We start from the raw sequence: 15366 nt of genomic DNA, 5'->3' as shown, positions 1-15366 counted from the left end.
TCCCTCCCCCCCACCCTGAGGAGTCTGCCCCCTCCCACCCCGAGGAGTCTACCCCCTCCCTCACCCCCACCCCGAGGAGTCTGCCCCCTCCCTTCTCCCACCCCGCAGAGTCTGCCCCCTCCCTCTCCCCCCACCCCTAGAAGTCTGCCCCTTCTCTTTCCCCCTCTCCCCTCCCTCCCCAAGGCACTGCCTCCAGGTGCCCTGGAACTGTTTTCAGTTCTACTGCATTTTGGAGACTTGGCGAAGCCAAAGCAGTTCACTCCGACTCTACCCGTGCACCACTGTCGATGCACGGCACAAGATATAGGACAGAAAGGGAAATAGGACACTTAATCCTGAGCACTATTAAGTTACAATACATCTGCAGCTCACTGGGGCAAAGATGGATACAAGTAAAAAGGGGGTCGAGACTCATACACAGGGTTTAGAACAGATGTCAGGAAGCACTTCACAAAGAACAATCACTATCTGGGCTGCACCTCTGGGTGGAGTTACTGAAGCAAAAACTCTGCAGTCAGTCAATAACCAGGATCACACTGTGACCAGGGAGGTATCTGGAGAGAGATGAGGCAGGTGTGTCAAATGAATTCCCTCGTCTGTATTTATTTCTACTACATTTGCATAATTGCTCAGATTTGCAAGGAGTTTGTGTTGCTTCTAATTTCAATGCAATGAAGCTTCTAATCCAATTTAATTTGTTTTGAAGGAGGACGACTCCATTTATCCTGAACCTTGCTATCAGTTTGCGACAGTGGTCTGTGCTCACAGCTGCCCTCAAGTGGGCAATGATGGTGCAGCAGTTTGATTCACATAAAGCCGAGTTCTAATTAACCGCCTTAAAACAACTTACCATAAATTTCCCGAAGCAGCCAATCTGGATGGTATTAAAAGCGAAAGACTGAAGATGCTGGAAGCAGGTCAGTCTGCATCGGTGGAGAGAACAGACCAGTCCAAACCTGAAGAAGTATTAATACAATCAGAACAAAGTGCAGGGAAAACAAGTATGGAGATGAGTGGAATGTTCTGAATGATCATTTAACAATGGACAGAAGCGTTAATCAAATCACGAACACCATTATAAAATAGTATCATGAACTCCATTAAGGACAGTGGAATGTCAGTTCACAGTTACAAAGGTTTGCTGAGACTATCACCAACAACCTGCGTTTATATAGCACCTTTAAAGTAGTAAAACGTCCCAAGGCGCTTCACAGGAGCGATTATCAGACACAATTTGCCATCGAGCCACGTAAGGAGATATTAGGACAGGTGACCAAAAGCTTGGTCAAAGAGGTAGGTCTTAAGGAGCGTCTTAAAGGAGGAGAGAGAGGCGGAGAGGTTTAGGGAGGGAATTCCAGAGCTTAGGGCCCAGGCAGCTGAAGGCACGGCCGCCAATGGTGGAGCGATGAAAATCGGGGATGCGCAAGAGGCCAGAATTGGAGGAGCGCAGAGATCTCGGAGGGTCGTAGGGCTGGAGGAGGTTACAGAGATAGGGAGGGCCGAGGCCTTGGAGGGATTTGAAAACAAGAACAAGAATTTTAAAATCGAGGTGTTCCTGGACCGGGAGCCAATGTAGGTCATCGAGCACAGGGGGCAATGGCTGAACGGGACTTGGTGCGAGTTAGGATACGGGCAGCAGAGTTTTGGATGAGCTCAGATTTATGGAGAGTGGAAGATGGGAGGTCGGCCAGGAGAGCATTGGGATAGTCGAGTCTAGAGGTAACAAAGATTGGAAACTTGGCTAAGGTGCAGGTGAGCTTGCAACACCAGTGGATCAAACGTAAGTCCATGGATGACCAAGTCAGTGCTTTCAGTACCATGGGGGGAAAGGATGTGCCCAGTTATTAGCCCACAGTAACTAAGGACCCCTTGGTAATCCTGCCTCATGAATCCACGCACAGCAGGTACAAAGGAGTAGGTTTCAGAATGTCTGCTTACGCAAATCACCTCTTTTTTTGCAGTCGAGTGTTTTGAGGAAAACCCCAAACTGAACCGTCTTGGGAGAAGAGCAGCAGAGAGGAGGATTCATTTGAATAAATCATCGGCAGATGTTCCACGAGGAACTTGTACAAGAGCAAGACAGCAGCAGTTGCCTTTTTTTAAAAAAAAACATCCAGCAGCTCCGCAACCACACAAAGATTGGAAACTTGGCTAAGGTGCAGGTAAGCTTGCAACACCTGTGGATCAAACATAAGTTAATGCCTTTGTGAAGCTGTAAGGCACAGAAAGAGGCCATGTCTAAACAGTCAACCAGATGGCTGACAAATGCAAAATGTAGAGAGGAATCAACAATCGCATTTCATTGGTTTTGACGGGAATTATGATTCATATTTTATCGTGGGCTTTAATAAATAACCCCAAATAAAATCAGCCAAGGGCATTCCAATTACCAGTTGAAGTCGCACAGCAAATATATTCTCTGCTGAAAACTAAGCAAATATGTCAGCCATGACTCAGTGGGTCGCACTCTCGCCTCTGAGTCAGAAGGTCGTGGGTTCAAGTCCCACTCCAGGGACTTGAGCGCAGAATCTGAGCCGACACTCCCAGCGCAATACTGAGGGAGTGCTGCACCGTCGAAGGCGCCGTCTTTCGGAAGAGACGTTAAACCGAGGCCCCGTCTGCCCTCTCAGATGGACGTGAAAGATCCCATGGAATTATTTCGAAGAAGAGCAGGTGAGTTCTCCCTCCCCCGGTGTCCTGGGCCGATATTTATCCTTCAACCAACATCGCTAAAATAGGTTACCTGGTCATTATCAAATTTCTGTTTGCGGGACCTGCCATGCGCAAATTGGCTTCTGCGTTTCCTACATTCCAGCAGTGCAGGAACAGAGACCCGGGAGTTTACATACGCAAATCTTTGAAAGAGGCAGGCTATTAAAAATGCTGCGGGATCCTTGGCTTTATAAATAGAGGCATAGAGTGCAAAAGCAAGGGAGCTGTGCTAAACCTTTATAAATCACTGGTTAGGCCCCAGCTGGAGTATTGTGTCCAATTCTGAGCACCACACTTCAGGAAGGATGTCAAGGCCTTGGAGAAGGTGCAGAGGAGATTTACCAGGAATATGGGGCTGACTGTTATACTGCCCTGGTTGTATTTTACCTGTGAGAGTTTGGTACACTGTGTAATGCTGCAATACTCTCAATTTAATGAGCACTGAAGACAAAATGAAGATTAAATAAATTTCACTTTAATTAAATATTCCCCTGCCCCCAGTTTGTTGTTTCTCTTGGTAGTTTGTTAAGGTTGTTCAGTGTACACAGCAATACTCTGGCTGCGGTCGACAGCAGATGTCTGTTGGTTTTAGATTGGGACTAGCTGTCTATCAGACAGCTGCTGATGCCCAGACCTGGATAAACAACCCTTCCCAGTGCAAACAACAGCTGGTTAATCAAAGCAGCTTCCCCTTCCCCAAGTTTCACTCCTTAAATCTCAACGCTGCTTCAAGTTTGATTAATATTTCCCTCTGTCAGCAACCTGCCGTTTGTTCAATCCTCTTTATTTAAATAAATGTTTTACGGGCCCGCCAGATTAACCCTGTGAGGGATGAGTCTTTCTGTGACTCAGTGCGACAGCAGGGAGTGAAGTAACTGCAGAGACTGGAGTTAATTATCAAACAAAGAACCTGGAACTTGCCAGTGTTAAAATGACCCTCTGCGTTTAGAATTCCGGCCATATCATTCCGAGTGTCAGATATAATTACACACACTGTGATTCTAATATCAAATTAGTACAATTGATCTGTGAAGACTGACAAAGCTCTCCGGTTTGTACTATTGGTGCTACATTTTTTTTTTATTCGTTCATGGGATGTGGGCGTCGCTGGTAAGGCCAGCATTTATTGCCCATCCCTAATTGCCCTTGAGAAGGTGGTGGTGAGCCGCCTTCTTGAACCGCTGCAGTCCGTGTGGTGACGGTTCTCCCACAGTGCTGTTAGGAAGGGAGTTCCAGGATTTTGACCCAGCGACGATGAAGGAACGGCGATATATTTCCAAGTCGGGATGGTGTGTGACTTGGAGGGGAACGTGCAGGTGGTGTTGTTCCCATGCACCTGCTGCCCTTGTCCTTCTAGGTGGTAGAGGTTGCAGGTTTGGGAGGTGCTGTCGAAGAAGCCTTGGCGAGTTGCTGCAGTGCATCCTGTGGATGGTACACACTGCAGCCAGGGTGCGCCGGTGGTGAAGGGTGTGAATGTTTAAGGTGGTGGATGGGGTGCCAATCAAGCGGGCTGCTTTGTCCTGGATGGTGTTGAGCTTCTTGAGTGTTGTTGGAGCTGCACTCATCCAGGCAAGTGGAGATTATTCCATCACACTCCTGACTTGTGCCTTGTAAATGATGGAAAGGTTTTGGGGAGTCAGGAGGTGAGTCACTCGCCGCAGAATACCCAGCCTCTGACCTGCTCTCGTAGCCACAGTATTCATATGGCTGGTCCAGTTAAGTTTCTGGTCAATGGTGACCCCCAGGATGTTGATGGTGGGGGATTCGGCGATGGTAATGCTGTTGAATGTCAAGGTGAGATCAGGGGTTGAGGTGGGCTTGCTGGAGAAAGCAAATGGCTTGCAGTTGTACACATCTCTCAGCAGGTGAATCACATACAGTGAAATACCTTAAAGTACAGTAACCGTTACAAATCGAAAGGGGCACCTGTTGTATAGCAACACCCCTCAAACCGCAAACTCTTTGGCTTAAAAAGTGCAAATAAAACACTGGGATTAATTTCTAGACGAGTAGAATTGAAAAGTAGGGAAGTTATGTTAAACTTGTATAGAACTTTGGTTAGACCACACTTGGAGCACTGTGCACAGTTCTGTTCTCCATATTACAAAAAGGATATAGAGGCACTGGAGAACGTCAAAAAAGATTTACAAGATTGATACCAGAACTGAGAGGTTATAACTATCAGGAAAGACTGAACAGGCTGGGGCTCCTTTCCCTAGAAAAGTGAAGGCTGAGGGGTGACCTGATAGAGGTCTTTAAAATTATGAAGGGTTTGATAGGGTAGATGTAGAGAAGATGTTTCCACTTATGGGGGGAGTCCAAATCTAGCGGCCTTAAATATAAGATAGTCACTAATAAATCCAATAGGGAATTCAGGAGAAACTTCTTTACCCAGAGATTGGTGAGAATGTGGAACTCGCTCCCACAAGGAGTGCTTGAGGTGAATAGCATGGATGCATTTAAGGGGAAGCTGGATAAACACACGAAGGAGAAAGGAATAGAAGGATATGCTGATAGGGTGAGATGAAGTAGGGAGGGAGGAGGCTCGTGTGGAGCATAAACACTGGCATGGACCAGTTGGACCCAATGGCCTGTTTCTGTGCTGTAAAATTCTATGTAAATTATCAGAAAAGGGAAAGTAGAAAACAGCAAGATATGATTTTTATTTTGCTGAAGTTCAGGCAGATATTTACTGATAGGTTCGGAATCAGCCGCACGACCTGGCTCGACATGAATGCTCTCTGTACGGTTAACGATTGCTCATTCTCAGTAAAATTCTGACTGCATCTGTTTTCTGTGCATTTTATTTCACAGACTGTTGATCAGACACGAAGTTCCCCTGACTGCACACGGCAGGTCTCAGCGCGAGCAAGATATGTCCACTGTCCATCTGTGGCTTCATTCAAACTCAGGCCTCTGCAGTGAGTAGAGTTGCCAACCCTCCAGGATTGGCCTGGAGTCTCCAGGAATTGAAGATTAATCTCCAGGACACTGTTGCAAGCAAAACACGGGAGAAAAATCATTGGGGCGTTAAAAAAAAATTGTGTGTTTTAAAAATTTTTTTTTGAATACTTCTGTTTTTTAGTTATAAAAATATTGGAGATGTGAAAAAAGGCTGTTTGACTGACAGTCAAGAATCATCCAATTGGGTAACGAAGAGTCTTTTCACTTTCCAATTGGCCGTGGGAAAGGCGGAGCATTGCGAGGATGGACGTGTCAGGCGACCAATGGGCGGAGCGTGGGGGAGGGGCAGTTGGCGGCAGGCGGTCATGTGATGAAACCTCCAGGAATACGTTCAAGCAGAGTTGGTAACCCCAGTAGTGAGCGCGGTCACGGGATTATAGGATAGGCCACGTTCGGATTGAGCTCTAACACTTAGCTTCCTGTTTATATTCACTGGCCGCCGTTCAACTCAGTGGTCTGAGATCACAAATTTGAACAATTAGACAACAAATGTTCTTTATTTTGAAGTTTGCAATACCTCTGCTGCGCAGGACGGGTGTGGTGACATGGGGCAGTAGTGAGAGGGAGCAATGGTCTGAGGTACAAGGGACAGTAGTGAGACGGAGCAGTGGTGTGAGGTACAAGGGACAGTAGTGAGACAGAGCAGTGGTGTGAGGTAAATGTGGCAATAGTGTAAGAGAGAGATCAGTGGTGTGAGGTACACGGGGTAGTAGTGAGAGAGAGCAGTGGTGTAAGGTACATGGGACAGTAGTGACACAGAGCAGTGGTGTGAGGTACACCAGACAGTAGTGAGACGGGACAGTAGTGAGATGGAGCAATGGTGTGAGGTACACCAGACAGTAGTGAGACGGAACAGTGGTGTGAGGTATACGGGACAGTAGTGAGATGGAGCAGTGGTGTGAGGTATACCAGACAGTAGTGAGACGGAGCAGTGGTGTGAGGTATACTGGACAGTAATGAGACGGAGCAGTGGTGTGAGGTACAGGGGGCAGTAGTGAGACGGAGCAGTGGTGTGAGGTGCACGGGGTAGTAGTGAGATGGAGCAGTGGTGTGAGGTACAGGGGGCAGTAGTGAGACGGAGCAGTGGTGTGAGGTGCACGGGGCAGTAGTGAGACGGAGCAGTGGTGTGAGGTGCACGGGATAGTAGTGAGATGGAGCAGTGGTGTGAGGTACAGGGGGCAGTAGTGAGATGGAGCAATGGTGTGAGATGCACGGGGCAGTAGTGAGACGGAGCAGTGATGTGAGGTGCACGGGGCAGTAGTGAGACGGAGCAGCGGTGTGAGGTACAGGGGGCAGTAGTGAGACGGAGCAGTGGTGTGAGGTATACGGGACAGTAGTGAGATGGAGCAGTGGTGTGAGGTACAGGGGGCAATAGTGAGACGGAGCAGTGGTGTGAGGTATATGGGACAGTAGTGAGACGGAGCAGCAGTGTGAGGTACAGGGGGCAGTAGTGAGACAGAGCAGTGGTGTGAGGTACAGGGGGCAGTAGTGAGACGGAGCAGTGGTGTGAGGTACAGGGGGCAGTAGTGAGACGGAGCAGTGGTGTGAGGTACAGGGGGCAGTAGTGAGATGGAGCAGTGGTGTGAGGTATATGGGACAGTAGTGAGACGGAGCAGCAGTGTGAGGTACAGGGGGCAGTAGTGAGACAGAGCAGTGGTGTGAGGTACAGGGGGCAGTAGTGAGACGGAGCAGTGGTGTGAGGTACAGGGGGCAGTAGTGAGACGGAGCAGTGGTGTGAGGTACAGGGGACAGTAGTGAGACGGAGCAGTGGTGTGAGGTACAGGGGGCAGTAGTGAGACGGAGCAGTGGTGTGAGGTACAGGGGGCAGTAGTGAGACGGAGCAGTGGTGTGAGGTACAGGGGACAGTAGTGAGACGGAGCAGTGGTGTGAGGTACAGGGGACAGTAGTGAGACGGAGCAGTGGTGTGAGGTACAGGGGGCAGTAGTGAGACGGAGCAGTGGTGTGAGGTACAGGGGGCAGTAGTGAGACGGAGCAGTGGTGTGAGGTACAGGGGACAGTAGTGAGACGGAGCAGTGGTGTGAGGTACAGGGGGCAGTAGTGAGACGGAGCAGTGGTGTGAGGTACAGGGGGCAGTAGTGAGACGGAGCAGTGGTGTGAGGTACAGGGGGCAGTAGTGAGACGGAGCAGTGGTGTGAGGTACAGGGGGCAGTAGTGAGACGGAGCAGTGGTGTGAGGTACAGGGGGCAGTAGTGAGATGGAGCAGTGGTGTGAGGTACAGTGTGGCTAGCGGCAATGTGGGACAGCACAGCAAACACTCCACAAAGCTGAACTCAACACATCAGACAATTATTCACAGACATTTCTAGTGATACTAATCCTTTGGACCAATGGTCATCTCTGATCTGTGATAATTGATCTCTGGGGTCTATTTTCAGCACTGATCTTTGGGTCTACAATTAGCATTGATCGCTGAGATTTATGATCAATTTTATTACTAGAATCTACAACCAGGATTGAGCTCTTGGTTTATATTCAGTATCACTCAGATCTATGATCGGTATCGATCTATAGGATTGATTATTGTATTGATCGCTCTGATCTTTTAAAGACGTGAATTGAAATTTACAGAGCACCGTCTCATTTGTTCATAACTGTACGATGCAATTACCTAAACTGCACAACACATCACTGCATCACTTGTACGTGGTGTAATTGTGATAAAAATTACATCTGTCTCTCCATCCATAAACAATGTTTATGAAACACTTTTATGTGGAGATGACAGGATACCTAAAAGTTGTAGCAAAGCAGAACAATTTCAACAAATAAATCCTCATAAAAGTGCTGCACTCACTATCTTACGGTGCGTGCCACTAGCACGTGATACTTGTGACAAAATAACTATTTTTTGGTCTTGTATAACTCGAATAACTTAACAGGGTTTAAAATAAAGGCTGTGCTTTTGTTAGGTACAAAATGGGAGACTGCAAGAAAGGGCAGATTCCTTTTGACTGGAAATCAGTCAATTTTCTGACTTTGCAACTTCACATGGGAACCTTACCTGAATTTCGGAAATTTGAGCCACTCACTGCAGTTTTCCAACTATTTATTTAAATGGTCAGAAAATCATGCACAGAGCATGTGTTGTAGTTATATACGCTTCCAGCGGGTGAGGTTAGCAACATAGCAACAGCAGTGAGGCCATTCAGCCCCTCGAGCCTGTTCCGCCATTCAATTAGATCATGGCTGATCTGTATCTTGACTCAATTTACCCGCCTTGGTTCCATAACCCTTAATACCCTCGCCTAACAAAAATCTATCAAAATCAGTTTTGAAATTTTCAATTGACCCCCAGCCTCAACAGCTTTTTGGAGGAGAGAGTTCCTGATTTCCACTCCCCTTTGTGTGAAGAAGTGCTTCCTGACATCACCCCTGAATGGCCTAGCTCTAATTTTAAGGTTATGCCCCCTTGTTCTAGACTCCCCCACCACAGGAAATAGTTTCTCTGTATTTACCCTATTATATCCTTTAATCATCTTAAACATCTCAATTAGATCACCCCTTAATCTTCTGTACTCAAGGGAATGCAAGCCTAGTCCATGCAACCTGTCCTCATAATTTAACTCATTTAGCCCCAGTAAAGGTTGCGAATGCAAAGCTGGAACATTATCCCCTAGTGCTTTTATCTAGCTGGGAGTTGAACTGTGTACTATAAGGTTTAGAGGCGATGTTGGGTGTTTCAGTCTCGGATGATGCGTGTTTAAAGTCTCGTTAGCATTCTATGTAATTGTCTCCATGGTATTGTGTTTGTGATTGTTCCTTTAATCACGTCTGATTGATATCACCAATTTCAAAGAAAGAGGGTTTAAGAGATGAGTTTTTCATGGATTGTAGATCTGGTGAGGATGCACCAAGTTCTGGTATTCCAGATGTAATACCTCTTCTTAAAAGATACACTTTGGGACTAAGTCCTGTTTACCAAAGATTGAGTCAGCTCATCTGAAGAAGCTGTTCTATTCCAGGAGACTGTAATGACTGCTGGAGGCAGAATCCTGAGATGCTAATCCTATACGGACTGTTCTGTGAATATTGTGCCTATGGTTTTTTTTAAACTTTCGTGATTATATTTTTAACTTGTCTGAACAGTGTGTCTTCTATTGTCCAAACAGAGACGTAATGAGAACCACACGTATTTTCCATAAACAATGTGCACAGATAAAAGAAAGAACTTGCATTTAAATAGCACCTTTCACGACCTCAGTACGTCCCAAAACGCTTTAATGAAGTACTTTTGAAGTGCAGTCACTGTTGTAATATAGGAAACGTGTCAGCCAATTTGCGCACAGCAAGGTCCCACAAACAGCAATGAAATAAATGACCAGACCATCTGTTTTAGTGATGTTGGTTGAGGAATGAATAGTGGCCAAGACACCGGGGAGAACTCCGCTGCTCTTCTTCGAAATAGTGCCATGGGATCTTTTACGTCCACCTGAGGGGGCAGACGGGGCCTCGGATTAACATCTCATTCAAAAGACAGCACCTCCGACAGAGCAGCACTCCCTCAAATCAAGATTAATTGTCACACTGGGGTTATACTGACTCAGTGCAGCAGAGAACAATGGTACAGCTGTCTGTCCTCCATTCTCCAGTGTTGGAGAAAGCTTGAGCTATAGGAATATGGTCCATAGCCCTCTTCTGATCCTAAAGGCTCTGCATCCAGTCTCCCTATCCACACCTTCAACAGGCTTAGCTCAGAATGATGACGGGGTGGGGGAGAAGGAGGAAACGGCACTGTTGGACATTGAGGAATATGTGTGGGGGTAGGAATTAGTTACAGAGGAATATAGGAGCAGGAGTAGGCCATTAAACCCCTCGAGCCTGTTCCGCCATTCAATTAGATCATGGCTGATTTGTATCTTGACTCCAACTACCCGCCTTGGTTCTGTAACCCTTCATTACCAGATACTAGCAGATTTCTGTCCTCCGTGTCCTGTGTTTTTGGTGTATTCTTGTTGACTGTTGATTGCACTGTTTTCTCTGCATGTTTATATTGTGTTCAACCTGCATTAGTGCTGCTCTTTTACGTGTAATAACAGGGAGAGCCTGCCGTCATTAATCTCAGCCTCCACAAGAAGCTGTGCAATTTCACTTTACTCCCACTGGCCATGAGCAATAAACTCACGGTTCAGTAACTTTATCTTGACTGGGTTTTACTGAACTCAATAAATCATCTGCTCTCACAGAAATCCTTCCTATTTGCACCAGGCAAAGATGTCCCACTGTACTATGCCTCATGAACACACAGAAAGCCCAGTTAATGAAACTGAACAATTTGTGTTCAGAACTGCAAAGCCTTTATACCATAGACACCTGGTTTGTTTATCCCCATTAATTCACTTTCCTTTCTCACCACCTCTCGTTTATGTCACCCTGTCTTGCCCTTTATACTCCAATAGTTGTTGTAAAACATAAATTTCCATTTCAGACTATTGCCCCACTTAGGTTACGCCAGTAATTATCACTAATCTCTATGATTACATGGCAGAGGTGCAAACATGTTGGGAATAGGGTATGGTAGCATAGTGATTATGTTACTGGTCTATTAATCCAGAGGCTCGTGTTCAAATCCCACTATGGCAGTTTGAGAATTTCAATTCACTTTGTTTTTTAAAAATCTGGAAATGAAAAGCTGTCATCAGTAAAAGTGACCATGAAGCTGTCGGATTGTCGTAAAAAACCCAACTGATTCACTGTCTTTTCGGGAAGGAAATCTGCCGTCCTTACCCGGTCTGTGCCTATATGAGTCCAGTCCTGCAGCAACGTGGTTGATCCTTAACTGCCCTCTGAAGTGGTCTAGCGAGCCCCTCAGTTATATTAGGGATGAGCAATAAATGCCAGATTTGCCAGTGACGCCCACATCCCGAGAATGAATGAATAATTAAAAAAAATGTATCGGTTGGAAGGAGATATTGGGTCATTTCAGGTTGGGGAAAAGGGATCATAAGTCAAACTTTCCTCATCCCCAACCTCCCAGCGGTTGCATCTGTGTTGCATGAGATCTATAACCTGTTCACACTTCCCATGTTCCTGCTTCCTGGAGTATTATTAGGGTTGGCTCTACTGGAATTAATAGAATGGGGTCAGATTAATAGGATGGGACCACTGGGAATGGCCAGATCAGATTGGATTAAGGAGCCAGGACCATCTCGACCCAGGTTAATGGGACTGGGATGGCTCAACGGTACTAACAGGCCAACTGAACAGGGACAGTGGGACAGGGCTGCATCTAATGGGATTAATGGGCAGGGACCGCTCAGTGGGATTAATGGAATGGGGCGGTTTTATTAGGATTAATGATAAAATGGCTGGCCGGGTACAGTAGTGTAATGATTTATGGCATTGCAATAGCAACACAGAGTTCAAATCCCACCTTGGCAAATTGTGAAATGGAATTCAAACTAATCTGGTAATTTGTGGGCGGGCACCAGAAAAAATGACAAAGCTGATTGTCTGGATTGTTGTAAGAATCTAACTGGTTCACTAATGTCCTCAGGGAAAGGAATCTGCCATGCCTACCTGGTCTGGCCTATATCTCGCTCTAGCCTCACACTATGTGGTTGACTCTTAATGCCCTAGTGCAACAAGGAACGGGCAATAAATACTGCCTCGTCAGCATCACCCACATCCGACTAAAACAAGGACATATAAGGTAGCCAAACTTAGTGGGAGGATAGAAGATTGGGAATTCTTCAAAAGACAGCAAAAAGTAACTAAAGGATTGATTAAGAAAGGGAAGTTAGAATATGAAAAGAAATTAGCAAAAAATATAAAAACAGATAGCAAGAGTTTCTATAGTTATATAAAAAGAAAAAGGGTGGCTAAGGCAAACATAGGTCCCTTGGAGGATGAGACCGGGAAATTAATGGTGGGAAACATGGAGATGGCAAAAATGCTGAACAAATATTTTGTTTCAGTCTTTACAGTAGAGGACACTAAGAATATCCCAACACTGGACAAACAGGGGACTCTCGGGGGGGAGGAGCTAAATACGATTAAAATCACTCAGGAGATGGTACTCAGTAAAATAATGGGACTCAAGGCGGATAAATCCCCTGGACCTGATGGCTTCCATCCTAGGGTCTTGAGGGAAGTGGCAGTAGGGATTGTGGATGCTTTGGTGATAGTTTTCCAAAATTCCCTGGACTCAGGAGAGGTCCCGGCAGATTGGAAAACTGCTAATGTAACACCGTTATTTAAAAAGGGTAGTAGGCAGAAGGCTGGAAATTATAGGCCAGTTAGCTTAACATCTGTGGTGGGTAAAATTTTGGAGTCTATTATTAAGGAGACAGTAACGGAACATTTAGATAAGCATAATTTAATAGGACAAAGTCAGCATGGCTTTATGAAGGGGAAGTCATGTCTGACAAATTTGCTTGAGTTCTTCGAGGATATAACGTATAGGGTGGATAAAGGGGAACCAGTGGACATAGTGTATTTAGACTTCCAGAAGGCATTCGACAAGGTGCCACATAAAAGATTATTACTTAAGATAAAAAATCACGGGATTGGGGGTAATATTCTGGCATGGGTGGAGGATTGGTTATCGAACAGGAAGCAGAGAGTTGGGATAAATGGTTCATTTTCGGACTGGCAACCAGTAACCAGTGGTGTTCCACAGGGGTCGGTGCTGGGTCCCCAAATCTTTACAATCTATATTAACGATTTGGAGGAGGGGACCGAGTGCAACATATCAAAATTTGCAGATGATACAAAGATGGGAGGGAAAGTAGAGAGTGAGGAGGACATAAAAAACCTGCAAGGGGATATAGACAGGCTGGGTGAGTGGGCGGAGATTTGGCAGATGCAATATAATATTGGAAAATGTGAGGTTATGCACTTTGGCAGGAAAAATCAGAGAGCAAGTTATTTTCTTAATGGCGAGAGACTGGAAAGTACTGTAGTACAAAGGGATCTGGGGGTCCCAGTGCAAGAAAATCAAAAAGTTGGTATGCAGGTGCAGCAGGTGATCAAGAAAGCCAACGGAATGTTGGCTTTTATTGCTAGGGGGATAGAATATAAAAACAAGGAGGTATTGCTGCAGTTATATAAGGTATTGGTGAGACCGCACCTGGAATACTGCATACAGTTTTGGTCTCCATACTTAAGAAAAGACATACTTGCTCTCGAGGCAGTACAAAGAAGGTTCACTCGGTTAATCCCGGGGATGAGGGGGCGGACATATGAGGAGAGGTTGAGTAGATTGGGACTCTACTCATTGGAGTTCAGAAGAATGAGAGGCGATCTTATTGAAACATATAAGATTGTGAAGGGTCTTGATCGGGTGGATGCAGTAAGGATGTTCCCAAAGATGGGTGAAACTAGAACTAGGGGGCATAATCTTAGAATAAGGGGCTGCTCTTTCAAAACTGAGATGAGGAGAAACTTCTTCACTCAGAGGGTGGTAGGTCTGTGGAATTTGCTGCCCCAGGAAGCTGTGGAAGCTACATCATTAGATAAATTTAAAACAGAAATAGACAGTTTCCTAGAAGTAAAGGGAATTAGGGGTTATGGGGAGCGGGCAGGAAATTGGACATGAAGCTGAGTTCGGATCGGTCAATGCCCTGTGGGTGGAGGAGAGGGCCCAGGGGCTATGTGGCCGGGTCCTGCTCCGACTTCTTGTGTTCTTTAGATTTGTGGTTGGGATCAGATCAGCCGTGATCTTATTGAATGGCGGAGCAGGCTCGAGGGGCCGATTGGCCTACTCCTGCTCCAATTTCTTATGTTCTTATGTTCTTATGTTCTTATCCCAAGAACAAATATGTAAAAAAGGATTAAAAGGGAAAGGGTTGGCTCTACTGCATGTCAGCCTTGGATCAGTGGTAACTGAGTTAGAAGGTTCAAGGCCCACTCCAGCAACTTGAGCACGTAATCGAGGTCGACACTCCAATGCAGTACTGAGGGAGTGCTGCACTGTCGGAGGTGCCTTCTTTCTGATGAGACGTTAAACTGAGGCCCCATCTGCCCTCTTAGGGGGATGTCAAAGATCCCACAGCACTATTCAAAGAAGAGCAGGGGAGTTTTCAGTGACCTGGCCAATATTTGTCCCTTAACCAACAACACTAAAAAAACTATATTGTCACTTATCTCATTGCTGTGGGTGGGAGTTTTGTGTGCGCAAATTTCCTTACATTCCAACAGTGACTACACTTCAAAAGTGCTTCATTTGCTGTAAAGCGTTTTGGGACGTCCTGAAGTTGTGAAAGACACTATATAAAAATGCAAGTCTTTCTTTCTTGTAATTAATTGGACAGGACCAACTCAACAGGATTAATAACTCCGTGGGCTGGTTTCACTAGGATTAATGGGACATGGCTATTTGAATGGCCTTAATGAGAAAAGATGGCTATGCCAAAATTATGGGCAGAAATCTTGTTTACTGGTATTATTGGGTGTAGGCTGACTCTACTGGGTTAATGGGACAGGAAATACATACAGAAAATGCTGGAAATACACAATGTTCAATGAACATCTGTAAAGAGAAAAGGAAAGTTATGATATTTCGAGTGCATACCCTTTCTTTCAAGTGTCTAGTGACGATATTGGGAATGAGATTTATATGATAAACATGGAGAATGACCGATTGCAAACTAACCTAAAACTTGGGAACACCATCACCTCCAGTCACACACTATTCGAGACTTGGACGTACATTGCCATTCCTTCACGATT

General features: G+C 45.7%; 1 long non-coding RNA gene across 1 annotated transcript; it reads left to right on the top strand.

Annotated features, from left to right (window-relative positions):
- Positions 1 to 514: 514 nt before the first annotated feature.
- LOC137301282 (uncharacterized) lies at positions 515 to 2081 on the top strand. The gene is made up of 3 exons (XR_010958256.1): positions 515 to 573; positions 707 to 917; positions 1962 to 2081. It is a non-coding gene; the product is annotated as an uncharacterized lncRNA (long non-coding RNA).
- Positions 2082 to 15366: the final 13285 nt, after the last annotated feature.

The sequence above is a fragment of the Heptranchias perlo genome, chromosome 33, assembly GCF_035084215.1.
Source record: "Heptranchias perlo isolate sHepPer1 chromosome 33, sHepPer1.hap1, whole genome shotgun sequence".
Classification (NCBI taxonomy): Eukaryota; Metazoa; Chordata; class Chondrichthyes; order Hexanchiformes; family Hexanchidae; genus Heptranchias; species Heptranchias perlo.
This window is presented reverse-complemented; position numbering and strand designations above follow the sequence as displayed.